Raw genomic sequence first — 26,772 nt, forward strand, 5'->3', positions numbered from 1 at the left:
TGATGATGAGAGTGAGGGAGAGGATGATGAGAGTGAGGGAGAGGATGATGATGAGAGAGTGAGGGAGAGGATGATGATGATGGAGTGAGGGAGAGGATGATGAGAGAGTGAGGGAGAGGATGGTGATGGAGTGAGGGAGAGGATGATGAGAGAGTGAGGGAGAGGATGATGAGAGTGAGGGAGAGGATGATGATGAGAGGATGATGATGATGATGATGAGAGTGAGGGAGAGGATGATGATGAGAGTGAGGGAGAGGATGATGAGAGAGTGAGGGAGAGGATGATGATGAGAGAGTGAGGGAGAGGATGATGATGATGAGAGAGTGAGGGAGAGGATGATGATGATGAGAGAGTGAGGGAGAGGATGATGATGATGAGAGAGTGAGGGAGAGGATGATGATGAGTGAGGGAGGGGATGATGATGAGAGTGAGGGAGAGGATGATGAGAGTGAGGGAGAGGATGATGATGATGAGAGAGTGAGGGAGAGGATGATGATGATTAGAGGGAGAGGATGATGATGATGATGAGAGTGAGGGAGAGGATGATGATGAGAGTGAGGGAGAGGATGATGATGAGAGAGTGAGGGAGAGGATGATGATGAGAGAGTGAGGGAGAGGAGGATGATGATGAGAGAGTGAGGGAAAGGATGATGATGATGAGAGTGAGGGAGAGGATGATGAGAGTGAGGGAGATGATGAGTGAGGGAGAGGATGATGATGATGAGAGTGAGGGAGAGGATGATGAGAGTGAGGGAGAGGATGATGATGAGAGAGTGAGGGAGAGGATGATGATGAGAGAGTGAGGGAGAGGATGATGATGAGAGAGTGAGGGGGAGGAGGATGATGATGATGAGAGAGTGAGGGAGAGGATGATGATGAGAGTGAGGGAGAGGATGATGATGAGAGAGTGAGGGAGAGGATGATGATGAGAGTGAGGGAGAGGATGATGATGAGAGTGAGGGAGAGGATGATGATGATGATGAGAGAGTGAGGGAGAGGATGATGATGATGAGAGAGGGAGAGGAGGATGATGATGGTGAGAGTGAGGGAGAGGATGATGATGACGAGAGAGTGAGGGAGAGGATGATGATGAGAGAGTGAGGGAGAGGATGATGATGATGAGAGTGAGGGAGAGGATGATGAGAGAGTGAGGGAGAGGATGATGATGAGAGAGTGAGGGAGAGGATGATGATGATGATGAGTGAGGGAGAGGATGATGATGATGATGAGAGAGTGAGGGAGAGGATGATGATGACGAGAGAGTGAGGGAGAGGATGATGAGAGAGTGAGGGAGAGGATGATGATGATGATGATGATGACGAGAGAGTGAGGGAGAGGATGATGATGATGATGATGAGAGTGAGGGAGAGGAGGATGAGAGTGGGAGAGGATGTGGAGGAAGAGAGAGAGGGGAGGATGATGGAGGGAGAGGATGGGGAGGGAGCAAAACATTGCAGTCACTATTATCTTACACTACTATACTTATTTATTTATAAACAAACCTATAACATTTATCATGTTTTACTGTTTTTAAAATGTTATATCAATGTAATTCAAAATCACATTACTTGTTTTTTTTATTATTAAATCGGGCATCGGGAACTAATATCACCAGTAAAAGGGGGGCTTGGTGTAAATAGCTTGCTCACTCCTGCACCAGAGGGCACATACAGGTGAGCGTCCTTACCAGTGCTTCCATTGTGAGAAAAGGTTTGCACAGAGGTCTGATTTAACCAAGCACCAGGTGACGCACACTGGGGAAAATCCATATAAGTGCGGTGACTGTGGGAAAGGCTTTACTCGGACGTCACATTTAATATTACACCACAGGATACACACAGGCGAGCGTCCCTATAAGTGCTCACAATGTGACAGCAGGGTTTGTTCAGAACGCAGACCTGGCGAAGCATCAGAGAGTGCACATGACAGCAAAGCTTGGATTCTAACCCTCTTGGTAATGGTCCCCCCATCTCTGGTCCCCCCCCCCCTCAACCTGGACACTGAACACAGTCTGGTGAAAGAGCTGCTGCTCCCGGGGTCCCCCTGGCATCAACCGGGCGATCAGCACACTGGGTCCAGTGAGTACACACAAGACAGCAAAGCTTGGATTCTAACCCTCTTTGTAATGGTCCCTCTATTTATGGCCCCCTGTTCGGAGCTCCGCAGGAGCAAGGCACAGGGGAGAGGAGGTTTGGGGTCCCTGTTGTAGGGGGAAGTCCCTGTGGTACAATGCGGGCTGCCAGTTTCCCACCAGTGCCTTAAATGGACTAATGGAATGACCTTTCTTATTGACCGGGCTCGTCGGCCAATCAGTTTTAGCCAGATAAAAAAAAAATGCAACACTTACCACACCCCTGGTCTATCAACCTACCGCGGGGAACCCAGACATATCCCTGTGACCTGGTATTGGTCTGCACACAGGAGGTTAGTGGCCGAGTGCACAAGAATTTCTCTGTTCTTTGTTTATGACTGGTAGTATTATAATTAAAAATGTCAATAAAAAGTTTTGTTAATTACTACTTTACACCGTCTGTGTTAGATTTATTGACGGGTCACAACATCGGTTGGTGGTAGTGGAAAACCAAAAATACTGATTGTCCAAATTTTAGAATAAAATAAGTAATGATTTCTTTATTACGGTGCAATTGCATGGTGACCAAAGTGACAAAATCGGACAGGCTCGGTCTGAACACTCAAAACATAAAACAATTTGCATATATCAAAATCCCCGGGTATATTACGTACTTACTATACAGCTAAACTGATGTAACACCCATATAAGTGTAGCCCTCTTACCCCCAGATTGGGGTGGTTAGGTGTATCTGACTACTTATTAGTGTGGTGCTGTACCTGTTTCGCAACCATGAGGGCTGAGCTTCCGCCACTGGGAACCTGGGGTATATACTTATCGTCACGGTGCAGCGCCTCCACCGACAAGGGATCCCAGTGTAGTGGGAGGAGCCCCTCGCCGGAACTCATACACAATATTATAGGCTAAAGCAGTAAAATTCAGGGCATTATTGAAAAACCTGCTCTCTGATTGGTTAATGCCCTGAATTTTAACCAATCAGTAATGCCCTGAATTTTAGCAGCTTGCAAAGTGCAGTTTTCAATCTGTTTATTTCCAGCCAATCAGCTTTCAGAACAACTGAGACAGGGCAGTGGATTGGTTATGGGTAATGTGGTATATTGGTGCATCATCACAGTAAGCTCACCAAAACATGAGTCTCATTGAATGAATCCAGAATCCAGGAACAATAACATGATGACAAGAATGAACTTCCCAGGGTGAGAATAGGGACCTGGTGGTGCCAACACAGCTACCCCAATATATGGCCTCCAATATACATGAATTCACCACTGGGGTATGGCATGAAACAGTCCAGCAATAGAAAGGTAACGACAGAGGGGCTGATGCCCTTTACCTGACTAGTTGTGTACCAGATGAGTGGATTAAACTCCGTCGGTTACGAGCGCGGCTCAGGCCTGATTCGCGCAGTAACAACGCGATTCAGTTACTGGACGCATGACTACGATGTCACGGGTAGCTAATTTTGGCGTGATAATTTTAAAGATAAAAAGCATGTTACTACGTCTCTCCCTACACCTTGAGAAAGTCCTGCGGGATGAAACGCGTTGGTCCGTGATCCTATACCATTGCCAAGCTGATTATTAAAGGTTAATATATTTTTTTCCATGTCTGGAGTTGCCCTTATTTTTGCATTTTGGATGCTGGGAGCTGTGCTCCTTCTCTCTTCTACCTACCAGGGGATTGGTCCGAATGAAGTAACAGCTCTGAAACAGGGCAGGGGATTGGTCCGAATGAAGTAACAGCTCTGAAACAGGGGAGGGGATTGGTCCGAATGAAGTAACAGCTCTGAGACAGGGCAGGGGATTGGTCCGAATGAAGTAACAGCTCTGAGACAGGGCAGGGGATTGGTCAAAAAGTATCAGCCACGGTTTGACTCCTCCCCCTCCCGAGCTGACTGAGATTTTCTGAGCAGATTCAGTTGAATTGGGGGTGGGGGGAGCAAAGATTTAAGTGGCTGGCTGCAGTTTGTGTGTGCTGTTGTGTTGTGTGTGTGTGTGTGTGTGTGTGTGTATGTGTGTGTGTGTGTATGTGTGTGTGTGTTTAGAGCTCCAGTGTGTGTGTGTCAGTAGCAGTGTTTATGGGTGTAGCATGTGTGTGTAGCAGCAGTTTGTGTGTTGTGTGTAGAGGTGCTGTGTGTGTGTATATGTGTATGTTGTGTGTGTAGAGGTGCTGTGTTGTGTATAGAGGTGCAGTGTTGTGTGTGTGTGTGTTGGGGGGGTGGGGGTGTGTGTGTGTGTAGAGGTGCTGTGTTGTGTGTAGAGGTGGGGGGGAGAGTGCAAAGTTTAGTAAGTGGCTGCATTTTTTATTGTGGCTGCAGTGTGTGTGTGTTGTGCTGTTGTATGTGTGTGTGTCAGTAGCAGTGTTTTTGGGTGTAGCATGTGTGTGTAGCAGCAGAGTTTGTGTGTGTCGAGCTAGTGTGTGTGTGTATAGAGCTCCAGTGTGTGTGTGTGTGTGTGTGTCAGTGTCAGCAGCAGGGTGTAGCAGCAGAGTTTGTGTGTGTAGAGCTGTTGTGAGTGTAGAGGAGGTGCTGTGTTGTGTGTGTGTGTGTGTGTGTGTGTGTGTGTGTGTGTGTGTGTGTGTGTGTGTGTGTGTGTGTGTGTGTGTGTGTGTGTGTGTGTGTGTGTGTGTGTGTGTGTGTGTGTGTGTGTGTGTGTGTGTGTGTAGAGCTGCTGTGTGTGTGTGTGTACACAGAGGGGGCGGCAGTGTGTGGATATATATATCTGCAGTGTAAGAGTATATAGAGGTGGTTTCATGTACAGTATTTACCATTTTATTTTAAAAAATGTATTTAACTATACAAAAGTGTCTATTTATGAAATAAGCCTACATTTAGCCTATAATAGTAATAATCCCCTCAGAACAGGGCATTACTGGCCAATAATGCCCTGGCTGGGTTAATGTCCCTCGGCTTTGCCTCGGGCCTTCAACTCTTCCAGCCAGGGCATTATTGGCCAGTAATGCCCTGTTCTTCGGGGATTATTACTTAAATCACGATCAGTTATATTATAACCATGTTTACTGAACACATCATAACTTACATAACACGGGCCTGATAGGCCTATCCCAACCCATAACACCTCCAGGGCGACCCCACAGAATACGTGAGTGACTGAGCACGTAACCCTGTGATGTCCCAAGTAAGTCCCTTACTCAGAGAGTGTGAGTGTGAGGGGATAGCGCGCTTCCCTGGTGTTGGGGCCCGGTGATGCACATGAACGATACCTTCCTGGTCTCAGTCCGGACCAGGACACTTATTAGAACTCCTTGGATCAGCGCCGGGGATCCGCGTCACAACCTGCGGCTCCTCTCCTGGGTGACTCCTCAGGCCGATGCCTCTGGAGGCCCCCCTCCCCCGTCGGATTGTACCCCTTTAAATGAGTCTCTGATACTGATCTTAATTGACAGGCTGCACTTCCCTCCAGGCGATGTCCTGCAGCATGTCTCACACGCATCTCTGGTAGTGAGGAGCCATATTACTTCACAGGCCTCAGGTCACACACCAGCTGCAACATCCTGCAGCTAATATCCCTTTGTGTATACTGCTGGGGAAAGGCCCCTATCTCCAGGCCTTCCCTGCTGTACCCCTCTCAGTAGCCCTACTGTGGCTCAGGGGATCTATCTAGCACCTAGGGGGTAACTCTCTGGCCTAGTCCAAGGGACACACTCTCCCTGGTCCCTACCTCCCCCCTCTGTGTCCTTATCCCAACTCCCTGACCTGTCCTCATCTTCACATCCCTGTCCTCATCCTCACATCCCTGACTTGTCCCTTTCTCCCCAATCCTCTCACTGTCTCTATTCAAAAATATCTCACCTGCCACTAACATCTCACAGTCTCACTGGTTGCCTAGCAACATGTTAACTGCAGCCTCTGAAGCTGAGCTATACTAAGGCCTGGGACATAGTAAACACTTTTGCGCTGCTGCTCGCTCTCGCTTGCTGCCGCTCGCTCTACCAGGAGCTTTTTGCTGTCCTGGCAGAGGAGACAGCAAGCGCGCTTGGGAGGCGGGTATCACTGTGTGTGTGTCACTTGGTAGCTGTGTGTGTGTGTGTGTGTGTGTGTGTGTGTGTGTGTGTGTGTGTGTGTGTGTGTGTGTGTGTGTGTGTGTGTGTGTGTGTGTGTGTGTGTGTATATTATATAATATTTTAAAAATTAAAAAAAAAGACATGTGAGAATAAATTATTTATTGACATTGTGCAACTTTGATAAATATATTCACACACATACATCACACACACATACATCACACACACACACACACACACACACACACACACACACACACACACACACACACACACACATACACATACACATACACATACACATACACATACACACACATATACATATACACACATCACACATACACACACACATACACACACACATATACACACACATATACACACACACATACACATACATCACACACACACATACATCACACACACACACACCACACACACACATATACACACACACATATACACATCACACACACACACACCTCTGTGCTGCCTCTACTCTGTCTGGTCTGGTGGCTCTGCTATCTCAGAACACCGACACAGTAGTTAAAATGCCAGCTGCAGCCCCATTGGATGGGGGCGGTCACGTGACCGCTCCTCCACTCCCCCAAGCGGCAAAATTTCAAACTTGCCTGTCTCTTTTGATTTTCTCAGCCTCCGCACGCATCAGCACGCATGCGGAGGGAGAAACTATAGCCGCGCTGATTACAGATGCAGGGGCTTTGTGCATCTGTTCAGCGCGGCTCAGCGACACAGATTTTACTATGTCCTAGGCCTAAGGCTGCGTTCCCAGTCATCACTGTAACACACGCGCCCCACGGGAGGGGGGGGGGGGCGGCGCATGCACAGCGCTAACCGCGATCTGCGGTCTCCAGGGAGAGAGGGAGATTGCGACGGGAGGGGGCGTGGTGAGTATTTTGCGGGGGCGTGGCCATGACCTCACGCGGCTAGTTCGCCCTCATTGGCTGAACCGCCGGCGGGGCGTGGCCACGCCTCCGTCGCAAGTTCCACATACAATTTTTTTGTATGTGAGAAAACTTGCAGTACAGCGCGGCTGCTAAATGCGCGCCAACGCTTGTACTTGATCCGGATAGATTGGGAGGCGGTGCTTGTGCGCACAGATTGGGAGGCGTGCGCTGTAGAACGCACTGGGACCGCAGCCTAACTGCTCTTATTCAAAACTGCCAGCGCGAGCTCCCTATTCTATTACTGTAGCTGCCCCATCAACAGCCTCTGCTACCACTGCATAGGACAAGCTGTACTACACTTCAGACAAGGACCTGCAGACACACAAACACACACACACACACACTAACTGTCCAGGGTCCCTCTCTCACTCACACACACCCTAACTGTCCAGGGTCCCGCTCACACACACACCCTAACTGTCCAGGGTCCCTCTCTAAACTAAACTTAACTGTCGCAGGGTGTCACTTTTGAAACTAAACTTAACGGTCGCAGGGTCCCTCTCCCACGCGCACTCTGCTCATGCGACCTGCGCGCGCATCAAACATGGCGCCCGTCTGCAGCGGCAGCCGTCAAAGCCCCCCCCCCTCCCGCGGATGCACCTGCTTCTCCCCACAACACAGGAAATAAGGGGGGGGGGGGGAACGAAAGCCAGAGGGGGACCGGAGGGTACCTGGCTACATCAGGATTATGAAAAACACCTATTACAGCAAGCTAAACAGAATGAGCTTTTCACCCACTATTCCTACGACAACAACTGTGATCTTGTTAGTTGCATATGACCCTGAGAGTTACTAACCGTAACCCTTCTCATTTGGCAAACAGTCTTGTCTAGAGTCTCTTTACTATCTCATGCTCCCCGACCTCCTCATACATTCAGTGCAAACTGTTCAACACTGATGAGCCCTTTTGTCACCAGAGTAGTCTTAGTATACCATAATGTCACAGAGACCCCATACCATAATGTGTCACAGAGACCCCATACCATAATGTGTCACAGAGACCCCATACCATAATGTCACAGAGACCCCATACCATAATGTGTCACAGAGACCCCATACCATAATGTGTCACAGAGACCCCATACCATAATGTGTCTCAGAGACCCCACACCATAATGTGTCTCAGAGACCCCACACCATAATTTGTCTCAGAGACCCCATACCATAATGTGTCACAGAGACCCCATACCATAATGTGTCACAGAGACCCCATACCATAATGTGTCACAGAGACCCCATACCATAATGTGTCACAGAGACCCCACACCATAATGTGTCACAGAGACCCCATACCATAATGTGTCACAGAGACCCCATACCATAATGTGTCACAGAGACCCCATACCATAATGTGTCACAGAGACCTCATACCATAATGTGTCACAGAGACCTCATACCATAATGTGTCACAGAGACCCCATACCATAATGTGTCACAGAGACCCCATACCATAATGTCACAGAGACCCCATACCATAATGTCACAGAGACCCCATACCATAATGTGTCACAGAGACCCCATACCATAATGTGTCACAGAGACCCCATACCATAATGTGTCACAGAGACCCCATACCATAATGTCACAGAGACCCCATACCATAATGTGTCACAGAGACCCCATACCATAATGTGTCACAGAGACCCCATACCATAATGTGTCACAGAGACCCCATACCATAATGTGTCACAGAGACCCCATACCATAATGTGTCACAGAGACCTCATACCATAATGTGTCACAGAGACCTCATACCATAATGTGTCACAGAGACCCCATACCATAATGTGTCACAGAGACCTCATACCATAATGTGTCACAGAGACCTCATACCATAATGTCTCACAGAGACCCCATACCATAATGTGTCACAGAGACCCCATACCATAATGTGTCACAGAGACCCCATACCATAATGTGTCACAGAGACCCCATACCATAATGTCACAGAGACCCCATACCATAATGTGTCACAGAGACCCCATACCATAATGTGTCACAGAGACCCCATACCATAATGTGTCACAGAGACCCCATACCATAATGTGTCACAGAGACCCCATACCATAATGTGTCACAGAGACCCCATACCATAATGTCACAGAGACCCCATACCATAATGTGTCACAGAGACCCCATACCATAATGTGTCACAGAGACCCCATACCATAATGTGTCACAGAGACCCCATACCATAATGTGTCACAGAGACCCCATACCATAATGTGTCACAGAGACCTCATACCATAATGTGTCACAGAGACCTCATACCATAATGTGTCACAGAGACCCCATACCATAATGTGTCACAGAGACCTCATACCATAATGTCTCACAGAGACCCCATACCATAATGTCTCAGAGACCCCATACCATAATGTGTCACAGAGACCCCATACCATAATGTGTCACAGAGACCCCATACCATAATGTCACAGAGACCCAATACCATAATGTGTCACAGAGACCCCATACCATAATGTGTCACAGAGACCCCATACCATAATGTGTCTCACAGACCCCATACCACAATGTGTCACAGAGACCCCATACCATAATGTGTCACAGAGACCCCATACCACAATGTGTCTCAAAGAACCCAAACCATAAAGTGTCACAGAGACCCCACACCATAATGTGTCACAGAGACCCCACACCACAATGTGTCACAGAGACCCCATACCATAATGTGTCACAGAGACCCCACACCACAATGTGTCACAGAGACCCCATACCATAATGTGTCACAGAGACCCCACACCATAATGTGTCACAGAGACCCCATACCACAATGTGTCACAGAGACCCCATACCATAATGTGTCACAGAGACCCCACACCACAATGTGTCACAGAGACCCCATACCATAATGTGTCACAGAGACCCCATACCATAATGTGTCACAGAGACCCCATACCATAATGTGTCACAGAGACCCCATACCATAATGTGTCACAGAGACCCCATACCATAATGTGTCACAGAGACCCCATACCATAATGTGTCACAGAGACTCCATACGATAATGCGTCCCAGAGACCCCACACCATAATGTGTCTTAGAGACCCCATACCATAATGTGTCACAGAGACCCCATACCATAATGTGTCACAGAGACCCCATACCATAATGTGTCACAGAGACCCCACACCATAATGTGTCACAGAGACCCCATACCATAATGTGTCTCAGTACCATGATCCAATTCTCAGACCCGTATTTTCCCACAGCCACAGGTTGTATGGTATGTATGTAATATATATATATATATATATATATATATATATATATATGTACACAATCAAAAACTAATAGACGATACCGTTCTGTGGCTAACGAAATGCTTTTATTTGTGTGAGCTTTCGATATACACCGATCTCTTCTTCCGGCGATGTTACAATGAATGAAGCAAGAAAGGGTTTTACTTAAAAACAGTGCATCTTGGAATGCATTTGACTGAAGCCTGTCCCTCCCCCCTGGGGAGTAAGGCGCTGTAATTTTTCTTTGTTATATATATTTATATACACACACAGTGCTTGAAAAATCACCGAAAATCTACTCGTCGAACCAAAAAATCTCCTCGCCACCTAGCCCCGCCCCCACTTTAAAAAATGGATTAAATTCCTAATAAGAATTGAGTGTGTAAGTGTGTGACTAGTCTGGGTCGGTGACTGACTGGGTGGGTGACCTGGGTGATTAACTGACTGGGTGGGTGACTGACCTTGACCGGTTGGGTGCTGCTTCCCTGTCTGCTGCCCACCACATTGGAAGCGGAGGGGAGTGGGACCACAGGCAGCATTCGCAGTTGATGTGTGCTCACCACGGCGCATCCCCTTCCGGCCCACGTTCCCCTCGGGTGCCTATGCGGGCGGGGAAACAGGACCCGGGGGGGGGGAGCGAAGAAGGGGTTTGGCGATTGGGAGGGAGGGAGCAAAGAAGGGGTCTGGCGATTGGTGGGCGATTGGGAGGGGGGGAGCGAAGAAGGGGGTCTGGCGATTGGCGGGCGATTGGGAGGGGGGCCGCGGACACCACTCATCCCACCCGGACACCCTGTTTCCCTACGCATGCACACCGAGGCCTCTGCGCATGCGCACCGGGATCTCCAGTATTCTTTTGCGCATGCACCAAGCAAAAGGACCCGATCGCACCGCCGCCGCAATAGCCGCCACTGCCACCATACCCCGCTACCGCAGCAGCACCTCGCCAGCGGGCAAAATCCAGTCACCCGTGGCGACCGTATTTGTCGAGCACTAATATATGTAGAGGTATCTGTACCGTGTTACCCGAGCTTAATAATCAAAAACGAATAGACGATACCGTTTTGTGGCTAACCACAGAGGTTAAGAAAGCAGGAGAAAAAATAAATCAAATGTTCCTTGTCACTGTTTTATTACCCTTCCAATGTCTTCAAACATCCCTTTCTCACCCCACCTTATCTACATCTGTTTTCCCCCCCTGCTTTCCTAACCCCTGCTTTAGCCATAGATTCCTTTGTAAACCAGTATTCCTGACCTGAGGAAAAGAGGAGAACTCTCGAAAGCTTGTCCTATGACAAATTGTTATTCCTAATAAAAAAGGTATCAGCTAACACTGAAGCACACACACACACACACACACACACACACACACACACACACACACACACACACACACACACACACACACACACACACACACACACACACACATATATGTGTATATATATATATATATATGTAGCCATGCATAATAATGACTGCATACATCTTCCCTGTTGGCAGTAAGTCCTGGTAAGTACAGGCCTGCCAGCAGTAGTTATGGAGGTTTTCCCTCACACCCTGGTGTGGTGCCCTGTGTAAGGAAGGGAGTGGCTGTATGCTCTGGGTCCCTGGATAGTGACATCAGAGATGCGCCTGCCACCTGAAGTATAAAGGGCACAACACTGTCAGTTGGTGTTGTTGCAAGGTTGGCAGAGAAGCATCTGGTAGAATGTATCTTCCTGCATAAGGGATTGGAGGAATACTTTTGTGACCCTAGTGCTGTAACTAGCGGTAGCAGAGTGACCAATCAAGTCTGTCTAAGCCACACTGTGTCCAGGGACCTGGCACAGTGGTGATCTCCCTAGGAGAAAGGGAAACCCACTTCAATACGGGAGGGCGTACCTGGCAAAGGGACAGCATGGAGAGATGTGCGGCTAGAGCCGGCAGCTGCATGGGGCAGTCTGCTACATCTAAACATATAATAAAGATGCCTTGTTCAAAGAAACCCCCACTGTGTGAGTGTGAGATTACTCAACAGTGGCAGTCACCACTGAGAAGGAGTTCCTCACCAGGACCATCTCCCTGCGGAAGCATAGATCCTGATGAGGTGGAGGCGCTGCACGTGAAGTAAGTTGGACTCGTAACCACTACCTCAGATACCTGTCCTGCTGCCATCCTCTATAACACCAAGCGGGAGACTCAGGAGACCTGTTACTTGCAGGTGCACCACCACACACGACCTTGTAATGGGGACCGGTTAGACCACACGGGCCAATGTGAGATTGGGTGGGTCAGACAAGGGGGGTCCAGCCATTACAATTGGAGGCGCTGCTGAGAGACCTGTTAACAGGACAGGCTTTTGCTAGGCACACATTAGGAAACAGAGAGAGTGTCTGCTGCCACTTTGTGCTGCGTGGGACGGAGCCAGGGGTAGTCAGGGAGATGCTGGAGCTGCAGGCCGCAAAGACGCCTTGGGATCCATTAGGGGTTAGTGAGTCTGGAGCAGGGGGCTATTGCTGTTCTAGTCGCCTTGAGGTAGCGCTAGCGGGGGACACCTGAAGGGGTAAACTGGTAACTTAGGGCAGGAATTCTGGAAGGGTCCGCACTAGGCTAGCCAAAAGTAGGTCGACGCCCAAAGTACTGCATGGAAGAGCCAGAGTACTCTAGTCTCCATTCCAGATCACTTACCAAGGAGCACAGACTGGAGGAACGTGTTACAGTAGACACAGAAAGAGTGAGCCTAGCCTGAGGTAGTGCAAACACGAGTCAGTTCTACGTTAGGTACACCACTGAGGAGTTCCTCACCAGGACCATCTCCCTGCGGAAGCATAGATCCTGATGAGGTGGAGGCGCTGCACGTGAAGTAAGTTGGACTCGTAACCACTACCTCAGATACCTGTCCTGCTGCCATCCTCTATAACACCAAGCGGGAGACTCAGGAGTCCTGTTACTTGCAGGTGCACCACCACACACGACCTTGTAATGGGGACCGGTTAGACCACACGGGCCAATGTGAGATTGGGTGGGTCAGACAAGGGGGGTCCAGCCGTTACATATATATATATAAAATTACAGCGCCTTACTGCACAAAGATGATGCCATGTATAACCTGATAGTGTGCTAGGTTTGTGAGTATGGAAAATGAAACCGCTTCTTGGCTATACAGTATGATGGTAAGAAAGGATAAGCACACACCATCACTATTATAAAAACTAGCAATACTTGCTAAATAGCATGGACCAACCATGCAATAATGGATAGGAGTGGGAACAGGTGACAAACAACAAATAACAAGGACAAAAAAACAAACAATACAAAAAAGGAAGGGATAGGAAAGCCAGGTAGGAGCCCCCCTCCCGCTTGGGGAATGAGGGAAGAGGGGGGGAATGAACAAAAAGAATGATAAAAATAAAAAAGTAAGAAGTATGCCAAGAAAAAAGTAAAAATCCATATTCATAAAAACACTGGAGACTCCAGGGAGCTTTCCACATGAACAACTACCTCCTTCACGCATCTATAAAACTAAAAAGGAAAGCGCATGCAAATCAATAAAATAAAGGTTTATTGTAGCGATAAAAAATGGTAACTCACAAAATTCGCTCAATAATAAGAGTCAGAGAACTGTAGCAAGGGCCAAGGATGTATGATTCAGCCACACTCATGACTGGGACCTGGGCCTCGCGGACAATCAGATGATGTTGTTCTGCTTCCGGGTGCGCCTCAGTTAGACGTTGCGTCAATCCTTCTCCGGAAGTGATGTTGCTGGCTCCAGAGTTCCACCGCTCTTCGCTTCGTGTAAAAGATGGCTCCTCGTCTGCAGTCCTCAAACCAGAAGGAAAGCCCTACGCGTTTCGTCGCATCAGAATTTTGCGACTTCATCAGGGGTCTACGTCACTGAGGGACTGGTAAACCTATTTTATATATATGAAAAATGTAGTCCACAGGAAATCCGATTAAAAAGAATAAAAAAATATCTAATGAATGCAGCAAAACAGGTATAAAAGTGTGTGTGCGTGTGTGCGTGTGTGTGTGCGTGTGTGCATCTCATTATTTAAGTTATGGTGGGTGAAAAAGCCAACAAAAAAACTCCACCGTTAGCATATAGCCAATAAAGAATATCACTTGTGAGCACATTCATATGTCTTCGACAGGTCTGCAACCCTGCCTTTCACCATTATGAACTAGCATACAGTGATTCCACTGCAGCAAGGTATTCTGAAATCCATTTTTACATGAAACCCTTATAAGCAAATGCTTTGCTGTTCACACAGCTTTTATTCTTTCAACTCAACGTGTTTCGAGCTTGACAACGTACATACATATCATAGAGAAATGTAGTCCAAATACCCGTGCAACAGAGTATCTTTAAAGGGATATACATTGTATATATAACCATATTCAGTGTTGGTGAGTCAAGTAAAGATGTTGCTTATAGGGCTGAGTCAATAACTCTTTTATATCCACATATACTCATACTGTATGTCAATGATAATACTCCAAGTAAATGTAAAACAAACTCACTGTAGGTGGTAGCAGGGATAATATGTATCCACAAAGCAGGGGAGCGGGGGACATGTACAGAGGAGGAGAAGAAGAGAATGGCATAGAATAATATCGCAGGGAAAATCTGTGTGGTGTGATGTATATCTCCAATATTTATACTCACAAACCAGCAGAAAATATTGGCGTATCCAAATCTGTGGCCGATGTAGGCGAACTTGTAAATACTCGTTCCGGTGACTGTGACGGTGAAGGGGTACCCAGGCCACAAATAAAGGTATTATGCCCGGTTGGGTGCCCCTGAGCCATATTGGGGAATTGTGAGTGTCAGCTCTTCAACCCAATTGTGGTATATAACTGCTTGTATAATAAAGATGTACAGTTAGGTCCGTAAATAATTGGACACTGATACAAGTTTTGTTATTTCAGCTGTGTACCAAAATTAATTCAAGTTACAGTTAAATAATGAATATGGACTTAAAGTGCAGTCTATCAGCTTTAATTTGAGGGTATTCACATCCAACTTGGAGGAAGGGTTTTGGAATTACATCTCCTTTTTTTTATATATAACTTGAAGTTTATTGTTTTTTTTTTGCAGTACATGGAATTACAATAAAAATGTTTAAATTAGACTTCCTTCATTTTGTGGTCATTCCAATACTTTTTGCAATAACAACGTCTGACTCATATCACAAAACTCACAGGGGAGGGGGGGGTGAAGGAGGGGGGAAGGACGAGGCAGGGTGACCATCTTATTTCGGTGCCATTGACCTGATATCCTTTAAGATTTGATTTTATCTAGCACGGAGCTCCCGGGGGGGTTCTGATGGCAGTTGCAAAATGCTGTGGTCCTGCCCTCAAATAGCACCTATCTGGGAGCAAATTAGAGATTGGCTAAAGAGCATATTGGGCCTCGAAATACAACTAGACCCGTGGCTATTTCTACTGAACAAACCAATACAAGGGATGTCTAGAGCGGGCAATAAATTGATTATGCATTTTGCAACTGCCATGAGGTGCGAGACCGCAGCATTATGGAACCAGAACACAACCCCATCGATTGAGAAAATTCGGAATAGAATCTGGTTTGTATGCCAGATGGAAAAGTTGACGAGTTTGGTCAACAACACTGGCCCAAATTTCCAAAAGGTCTGGCTACCTTGGTTAGCACAGACAGATATCCAGGGGGTGGGCAATGCCACGATATGGCTATGATTGGATTAGGTGAGTTCTCCTTTGATTTTCATACAGACAGAAAAGGACTTAATTATAAATAAGACTAGGCCCCCGTCACAGAACCCCCCGGGAGCTCCGTGCTAGATAAAATCTTAAAGGATATCAGGTCAATGGCACCGAAATAAGATGGTCACCCTGCCTCGTCCTTCCCCCCTCCTTCACCCCCCCCCCTCCCCTGTGAGTTTTGTGTTGTGAGTCAGACGTTGTTATTGCAAAAAGTATTGGAATGACCACAAAATGAAGGAAGTCTGATGTAAACATTTTTATTGTAATTCCATGTACTGCAAACAAAAAAACAATAAACTTCAAGTTATATATAAAAAAAAAAAAACAGCCTGGAATGTTATCTGTAGATGAAACCTATCCTTCCAATGGGATCCAGATACCACTACATATATATATACATAATGGTCCTGTGACATAAATTGTTAGTCCAAATAAAAAAGATATCACCTAATACTGAAGAACTAATTTTTTTTTCTCATTTCTATTCTCTTTTCTCTTCTTTTCTATTCTCTTTTCTTCTCTCTCTCTCTCTCTCTCTCTCTCTCTCTCTCTCTCTCTCTCTCTCTCTCTCTCTCTCTCTCTCTCTCTCTCTCTCATCAGAGAGTATGCTATCAGTGAAATATAACATATTATATATAAATATATATATATATATATATATTTATATATATATATATATATATTTATATATATATATATATATATATACAGTGGTCGACAAATCACCCAAAAATCTACTCGCCAGACAAAAAAATCTACTCGCCACCTAGTACCACACGTGTGCTGCTTGGGCCAATAGGAGCTCGCCACGATGTTAAATCCACTCGCCCGGGGCGAGCAAATGTATAGGTTTGTCGAACACTGTATATATATATATATATATATATATATATATATATATACATACAGAAAAAAAGACTGCGCCTGTTGGGATCTATATGACCCTATAAATGTACATGTATGAAAAAATTATTATGTAGATGCCTATATTCAATTACATGGCAAAGAGATATCTCTAAAAGTATAAAAAATGATGAACAATTTTATAAATGAATATTTATATCCTAAACAGTAAAAAATGCAAGTATCTATAGTTAAATTGAACAAAAATAGCTGTGGTAGAAAAATGTAGGAAAAAATCAATATAAATAAAAAACATAGGTGGATGAATGAAAAAATATACTCAAATCCAAAATAGCACTCTTTGCAGGATACTGGCAGCCTTCTACGTGGAACCAACGACCTCCCAGTAGATCTATGAAGACAAAAAAAAGAAAGCGCCCGATCCTAGTGCAATATGTATAATATTGTCATTTAATATAACAAAAAAGAGTCCAACAATTTAAAACTCACAAACAACATGAATAAAAGAGCGAGTTATGAGTAATACTCATGCACCAAGCACAGGAACTCTGCTGCTCTGCTCACACGCCTCTCCCATACTGGGGCCTGTATCTCAGGAGGTAGGGGTCCCGAGGCTGAAATCAACTTTGTTCCACTCAGGAGACCCCTGCTCACGCACACTATAAATAAAAATAACATGTAAGCAGCTTTATTACCTTAGCGGCTAACCGCTAAGGCAATGAAAGGTTTAAGGCAGACTACCAGGTTTATTGGGGGCAGAGGGGGTGAGTGAAGGGGGTAATAGCCTCAGGATGGTTGGTTAGGCCTCTCGGTGGGCATTGGGAGGGGTTAACACCTTCATTACCTTAGCGGTAGTAACCGCTATGGTAATGAAAGGGTTAACCCGTCCCACTACACACCGGGGCCTGACCCCCCACCCTGTGACAACTACCCCTTCGCTCAATCCCTCTACCCACAATAAACATTTAAATACTGACTACCTACTGTACCAATACACAACCCACCCCCTGTACCCCACACAACCCCCCTAACACGTACAGTAATGGGCAAAATTATTAGTATCCAGATATGGATAATAGTGCATTTGCCCATTTAAAATAAAACATAAATCAGCAGCATAAAGTAAATTAAACTGGCACTTACCCCTGCCAGGATGAAGGCTGTCCTCATCCTCATGACCGTCCTTGTCCTCCATGGGCATCAACAGCAACAGCACAATAAAAAAATTTGACGGGTATGGTGGCACTCCCATGCCCAGTGGGCATGGGAGTGCCACTATGCCAGGCAACATGCATCCTGCCAATCTTCAAAACCAGGCACTAATAAAAAAACACATTCAATTTTAATCTTAAAAATGCCTCCAAAAAAATTGACTGGCATGGTGGCACTCCAATGCCCTGTGGGCATGAGATGCCACTTTGCCATGCAATGGTGCACCTGCAAAAAATAAAAACATGCATAAAATAAAAACCACATTGCAATTACAGAAAAATAAAGGCCAAAACACCAATTGAATGGCAAGGTGGCAAACCTATGCCCAGTGGGCATGAGATACTACTATGCCATGCACTGGGTAACCTAAAAAAATATATACAACATTAAAACAACAAAATCCATATTTCTCTTACTTTTGATGTCTTCACCCACCGAATCCGACTCCAACAGCAACACCAGCAGCAGCAGCAGCAAGTCCAGGTCCACGACTCAATGATTCTCAACAGCCACGGTCCACAGGTAAATAAATCTTTAAGTCTTTTCTTCATCTTTATTTTGCAATCCATTTTGGGGTCTTCTTTATCTTCATCTGTACTTGTAATCCACCAGTGGTTCTTCTTTATCTTCTTCTTCATCTGTTCTTGATCTTCTTCATCTGTTAATCCAATAGGGTGGTGTTTCTCCATTAGCTCCGTGGCAGCAAATGAGACTACACAGGCTTTTATAGAACTGTGACGTCACATTTGAGAGGGAATGGTTCCCACGCCTCTGATTGGCTGGGATAACCACGTGCCTTTTTTTTTTTTAGGTGACGTCATGATAAGGAAGTGGAGCCAGCCAATCAAAAAGGCTCAGCTTCCTTCCCCTTTAAGATGACGTAACAGAACCCATAATACCTGACATCACATGGTTTACTAGAACAAATAGGATGACCCCCCAATCTATATCTATATATTAGATATATATTGTGATGCCCACACCACGTTGTAGCATCTTTTATTCCCAGATTAAGGCAGGAAACGTAGTATTTCTCTATATGGGGTTTATTTACAGGGATAAATAATACACTAACAGGCCCACCGTCCCTTTAAATCAAAACGAAATCATAAAATAAAATCCTACTCCTCTTAGGAGACTAACTACACATTCGGCTTCAACCCATAGTAACTGGATGGGCAGCTAGGCTGGTTACCACCCCAAACAGGTACTGTTATAGCTGAACATATATAGTCTCTGAACACAGCAATAAAGTGTTTCTCTTATTGAGTGTAAAGTGAAAAACCTACTTTCAGCTCCAAAAATAGCAATGGGAAATCACAAAACACAATGAGACATCCCAAAATGATAAGGCATAAATAATGTCCGTAATGGTATATTATGGATCCTTAATGTAGGCATCCGCAGCATAAGGCAGGTGAGAGACTGATGTATAGTCTGGTGTCACGGTAGTAATGAAGAGAGGAATCCGGAAGGGGAAAGGTGGACACTGTAGAGGACTGGTGGGGAGTGTGAGGCAGTGAATACGATACCTTTACATCCCCAATCCACAATGAAGTCCTCGGTCCGCCACTTCTGCACCCCCCCGAATATCCAGTGGTATAAGAGTAAATACCTGATTCCTAGAACTGAAGCCGTGGAGCTCCCGAGTGCTGAGGCCCGCAATGGTAATAGAGGTTTCAGACCGTCCGGGAAATCTCCAATGGCTGCTCCAATCGCGAGCTGTGCAAGGGGGGGTGCCCGTCATCCGTCGGCGTTCTCCCGTACAGCTTCACGTGGAACCGGACGTGATACCTGCGCTGCGGATGTGCGTCACTCCAATCGGCCAAGTAATGCAGGTAAGTAGAAGATTGGTGGAACGGCAAAATCCAAAAAAATGAGCACCAGTCAACTCACCAGGTAAGTAGAAAAATAAAAAAGTTTTATTAGTTTACATATTAAAAACAAAAAACACTTAAGGACAGAGCAGGACATTTCTCCCACGCGTTTCAGGCTATACAGCCCTTTCTCAAGGAGTATAATGGGGGCAAGATGGCAAGATAGCCCCTCCTCTGAACTCAAACACACCTGATAAACATACAGGTGATTGAAACATGTTATGGTGCCAATTAGATGTGTATATATCTCTGAATTGATGGCAACCCTATCAATTAATTAAACATAATTAGATACCTGTTGTTTGTAAGTATATAATTATACAAAGGGGAAAGTATATGAGGAATAGCAAATCACTAGCCATTAACCTCAAATGACTTATTATCTCTTTGAAATAAAATGACAGAGATTGCCCCTTGTATTAAAACCATCTCAAACCAATTGTACAAGTCCAAGACATCACACTGTATATCAAACAAATCATATAGAGATAGAGATATCTAATGTTATCTAAATATATATAATAACTTAGATGTTTAACAATTATGTCAGAGTGATTTGATACTATCAATTACAGAGATCTTCATGACACATCATAACTATTATTTAATCTAGGTCAGAAAGTATACAGTCAATATGAATGGGATCAAATGCCATCTATATAGAGCCTGAGCAGCATTGGAATATAGCAAATAATTTTTTTCCCATTAATGCAATTGTGAGTTAATATCTACATAGAGTAAAGCACATATTGTCTGTATGCTATTAATAATGATACAACTCTATAACAGAAAGTACCGAAATATAAACATTACTGATATATTGAGTAATTGCATATGTACTCAATATTCAAGATTAAGAAAATACAAATTATGAGCATGATTAATCATAGAATCTCAGAGAAGCATACACAAATGACACGAAAACAGATCACAAGAAAAACAGATCAGAAGAAAAATACATAAACGATTGAAATGAATATTTGTGGTGAGAAGAACGAATGCTATACAACTAGAGAAAATATTTCAAATCCCATTGGGTATTGAGGCCATTGGGAATTGGTGTATTTTAAGAAAATATCCAATTGGCTTCTCTTCTGTATAAAGCATTCGTCCTATCCCCTCCACGATGGTGAATGTGGACCTGTTCAATGGCGATACACTTAAAATTAGTAAGAGATCCATTCTGACATTCGTCAAAATGTTTGGACACTGGATGCGCATGGTCTCGTTTAAGAATGAGTCTCATGTGTTCCATTATCCGAATTTTGAACATACGTGTTGTAAGACCAATGTATCGCTTCGTGCAACCACATATGTGCATATAAATGATAAATTCTGAATTGCAATTCATGAATGCCATGATGTTATGTGGCCTGGAACCCTCCATATTTGTAAATGTTTTTGTCTTCAGTATATACGGACAAACTTTACAGCGACTACAGGGGTAACAACCTGTAAGACTTCGGAAAAAATCCCTCTTTTTTAGGGTTTTGTCATTTATAATCACACTTGGGGATATTATGTTGCCAAAAGTTTGTGATTTTTTTTAACACAAACCTTGGATTTATTGCTGTAATGTCTCTCAACACGTCTCAAGAATCCATATATTATATTTGCGAAAAATCCTAAGAGAGAATGTTGAATATAGCGAGACATGTTTACCAGTATCTATAGAGAAACATATAGAGAGCACAGGGGAATCGAACACCTGAGCATGGAACAGAAGCAGAACATCGGGACCGTGTTGGCAAATCTTGACCATAGAGGAAGTTCAATTAATGAGTGACAGAATATCAATATCCTCATTTAAACTGAGAGGAGCCATAGATTTGATGGTATAGATCCAATAGCTTTCTTTTCTTGCTAGCTCCCTCTCTCTATGGCCACCTCTCCTATTTACAGGTATTATTTCAAGTCCTTTATATTCCAACAAAGTATGATCTTGATTATGATGAATTTTGAAGTGTCTTGACACACTATGTTTTTCAAACCCGATCCTGATGTTCCGTGCATGCTCCAGTATCCTCCCCCTGAGCCCTATATAAGAGAGACCACATGGACATTCTAAACAATATATTATATGTGTTGTTGTACACGTAATACAATCTTTAATCTCATGTGGTTCTCTAAACCCTTGGTTCGTAAGAAACTTTCTATCCTGATGTAGTAGTATACAAGCTAAGCACCTGCCGCATGCAAAATTTCCCTTTGGTTTTTCTGGGATCCACTTTAAAGTATTAACCCTTGTTGGTAGTTTAAAGATGTCACTTGGTGCCAATATATTTTTTAAATTGTGTGATTTCCGAAAGATTATCCTAGGTTTCTCAGCAATAATTGAGCCTAATATGGGGTCACTATTGAGTATTCCTCAATGTTTATTTATTATTGACTTTATTTGTTTACCTTGAGAGTTAAAATTGGTGATAAATGGAACACTCACTTTATTATTATGGGTCAGATTATTTACAATCGCAATGTGGTCTACATTAGCCCCTACATCTTCAACTGTTAGCTTTTCATCCAGATTCCCTCCACTAGGACTCGTATTATGGCTGCAGGTCCTACTCGAGTGCAGGCATCCGATGGAGCACAAGCCCTAATCCGGGCCTTAACCAAAGTTTATGGTGTTAAGGACGATGCCATCGCCCTAATGTCACAGTTCCACGTCCTTACACAAGATGAGGGAGAAGAAGTATCAGAGTTCCTCCAACGGCTATAATTGGCCCTAGGGACCCTGGTCAGCAAAAAGATTATCCGAGTGTCCGAGTTAGACGACTTGCGGACCAAACAACTCCTGCGAGGAGCGTTGCCCATGTACCTGGTCGCCAGCCGGTCAATTATTATGGTTTATTCCTGTTGTACTTACCATCTCTCTTATATTCACTTACATGAGGACACAATAATATAACACTTATATATTAGTATATAGATATATACATAAGGTAGATACATTTCATAGTTTTTTTGCACTTTATTTAACTGTGACACTTCACATCAGATTTAGATTGGGGTTCTTGGTATATTATTTAATCACGTTTATAAGGGGTAGTGGACCATTTTGACTTGACTTTTTTAGGCGGCCCAAATAGTGTAGTACATTCCTACATGATTCAACATTACTATTTACTAGTATTCTACTATCACAGTAATTGGTAAAAGAATATTTCATGTACACTTCATATACCAATAAATTACACATTTTAGTGAAGTACTTCATCCTTATTAGTCTACCTAGGATAATCATCTTTGACGTTATGTCAACTGATATCTTTCTGAATGGATCCATCATAGATCTAATGAAGATCACACAGATATATTACTCTCCGGGCATAGTATGTTAAAATAGGTATCTTCAATACTAACCAACAAACCTACCCAGTTTGCTTCTTCCTTCAAAGATGTCATATTCCTATTATCCCTACTACCCTTCTGTATATCTAGATTAGATATATAGGTGGATCAAATGACCTATATATATTTCTGAATATGTGTGCATTTAGATATTTTTACCCCTCTTGTCCTGATTCAACAGGAAAGCTCTAACACAAAACCAGATGTCAGCATTATACAATGCACGTTTTCTCTGAATGATTGATACTGCCCGTTTACCTGGCTACTAGATGCTTTTGATTACTCATGACTGTTTACCATAGGCTGTCTGCTAATCAGCTGCTCGCAATGGAGCGCAGATGCGCACCTCCTCGAATATGATGAGGATTGGTGCAGGGAAATCGACACCCACGAAAACAAGTACTTTAATCAGCAACGCTGCTATGTACCTTAGCCCTTCCTCCCCTGTAAAAGAGTGTGTCAGTACATGAAACGTGCGTCAGGTTTCAAGTGACGCCACAACGGTGGCGTCAATGTAGGAGGTGTCGCATACCCGGAAGCAGCGTGCAGCAACAGATACGGTTGTATGGTGATGGCTTATTATGGCACAAGTTACAGCTAGTTTTCCCCGTACATTTACTCTGCATACGGGCTTGTGTTTCATATAATAACTAAGCCCTATTTATGGGTGTAGAGTTATAAGTTACCACTTGCATCTCAGGTATTATACCTTGTTACCACCCCTGGTGGGATATGCTATTTTAGTGGTTATCGACCTTGGTTAGCCTAGATACTATATTACTAATATATTATATAATTGTTGCAACAGTCAGCTTCAATACTTATTTGCTGCAGACTTTTCTTTGTTCTAACTGAAGGCAGCATTTATAATATCATTTGAATGGCCAGACTCTGGTTACTGGGTTGTGTATATATTAGACTAAATATAGAGCTATAATATATTATATAGTATATTACAGGTACACTGGCGACACACTTTATTCGAGCTTGGCTAGTCCCACGAATTCGGGTATACCCGGGTGTATTGAGGTTTGTGACTGTTTTCTGCCCGAGTGCATTGCGTTATTTTCCAGGCAGGGATTGAAGCATTTTATTCCCGCTGGCTGCAATACTGCACAGTATATATATATATATACTGCATTACAATTCATGAATTTATGCCATCTGGTAGACACGCGAAGCATTGCAGCCTATTAAATCCTAATCATTATCATTTAACAGATCAGCCGCCCGTCAGCCAGGCATGAACCCAGGCTGGGAAGGCAAACGAAACGGGGCTTGTCAGAGGTGAGGAGCGGCGCATTCCAGGTATCTGCCAGGTACATACTGGGTATTTGCTCGAATAAAGTGTGTCGGTGCAGTAGTCCTCATTATTCAACGTTTGACTTTACAACGAATTTCATATCCAACGCTTTACAATGCAACCCCAAGGGCCGTTTTTCAATGCCGGAATGCGTTATCCAACGCTCGCCGCCACTGATTAACATGGGACTCACTACAACGGTTTCACTATCCAGCGCTACTTCCAGAACGGATTCCGTTGGATAACCGAGGGCTGCCTGTACAGGTATTCTAGGCTTGATATCATCGGGCCATCCTATTCTACAGGTTGCTGACAGGAGAGATTGCCACCTATTTTTTGAGACATTTTTTAAAATTCTGTAATAACAGGATTCTGTGACTATACCAAGTGTGTCAATATACAATCCCTGCTCCCGTTTGGATACATCTCCGACTACCATATCAGAGACAATATCCAGAGACACCTATTAGCATTATACTTACCTCTGTATAGGTTATCCAGTGGGGTGAATCTCTGTGTCGCCTTATCTTGTTTTTTTTTTTAAATCTATTCACTATATATTATCACATGCGTCGTTGTCTAGTAGCATCATTAATAAAATGTTATTGGTTTTCCTATCATGTAATAGATGTTTTTAGTTCTCATGTAATCCAGTTGGTATTTCCTAGAATGTTGCTATTTTAGCAGTAAATTAATCATTTAAACAATACAGACGCACCAGATTCAACCTCACCCACCCAGCGTATATCTGCGTTGCTCCAAAGGCGCACAGCCTGATGAGGGGCCCCCCCAAGAACTGCTCCCCTCTGCACAGGACCAGCGTGCTAAGGGTTAACATGTGCTTGTTCTTTGTTGAATCGGCAACCCCACCCACTGGAATGTTAATGAGCCAAGGGGACAAAGAAAAGATCTTTTTGTTCACAGACGCACCAGATTCAACCTGACCCACCCAGCGTACATCTGTGTTGCCAAAGGGCGTGAGCCGTTTGCTGCCGTTCGCTGCCGTTCGCTGATGTTAGTTGATGTTAAAGCGGCTCTATTTCTATCTGAAACACATAAGCCCTTTATTCCCCTGTACCCAATTTTCCAACTTTATCTGCCCATGAAATGTCTATGAATTACCTGTATAACCCTGTTCTTTTATCGTAACCATGTATTTTTTTATAACTCTGTGCCCAGGACATACTTGAAAACGAGAGGTATCTCTCAATGTATTACTTCCTGGTAAAACATTTTTATAAATAAAATAAATAAATATAAAGAATATTAAGATTCTATGCCTTATTAAGTCTGAATACTTTTCTACATCTCGAGTGCAGGTGTGAGAGAGATCTAGTGTGGGCTCTTTGCTTTACACTTTATGAATTATAGGTTCAAGGTGTCCCTATGCACCGGTGTATACAGTATGTACCTATTCTTAATTCTTGAATACAATTAGGCTGAGCGGTCGGTCATCTATAGTTGCCTCCTGTGAGCAACAGGTATAGCAGCACGCATAGTCACCCGCGTACTTTCCCTTAGGCATAGGGAAAGGGGGATACATATATAATGTTAGACTCTCTGAATTGCTTCCAGTAAAAGATCTCTCAGCACAGATCTGTTTGCAGATGAATGTTACACATTAGGCCTCGTTCAGGGTGCTGGCTTCGGAGGGAGGGCGTGCTGCCGTGCGAGCTGCTGTGGGACACAAAGTATTCAAATTGAATACTGGTTGTCAGGGTGGCAGCTGCCCTGTCTCCGAAGCCCGGAGTTGACGCTGGCTACAGTTTCAATAAACGAAAAAATCGTTTTTTTGAAGCTGCAGCAGCGTCACTGGGACCTCGGCAGCCAATGAAATCATTCTTGAGAATGATTTCGTGACTGCAACTTGGATCCCTAAGCTGCCGTCTGTAGCCCCGCCCCCTCCTCAACTCCTGAAAACGTCTGCTGGGGATGAACACACATCGCCCAGCAGACTGCCGCCCTCCCTCCAACTCCTGCCTCTGGAACCCTGAACGAGGCCTTATCATTATTCTGTATCAAACTACTCAGCAGTCTGGCTGGTGCAGGGCATTCTGGGAAATGTAGTCTTTGTGCTGCAGGAATGCAGTAATGCGGC

At 44.5% G+C, this 26,772-nt stretch overlaps 1 protein-coding gene across 1 annotated transcript in view; it reads left to right on the forward strand.

Moving 5' to 3' along the window:
• LOC142487977 (uncharacterized) overlaps positions 1–26,772 on the forward strand; it is a 44,420-nt gene that overhangs the window by 2,161 nt on the left and 15,487 nt on the right. The window lies entirely within an intron of this gene.

This window comes from Ascaphus truei, chromosome 2 (assembly GCF_040206685.1).
Source record: "Ascaphus truei isolate aAscTru1 chromosome 2, aAscTru1.hap1, whole genome shotgun sequence".
Lineage (NCBI taxonomy): Eukaryota > Metazoa > Chordata > Amphibia > Anura > Ascaphidae > Ascaphus > Ascaphus truei.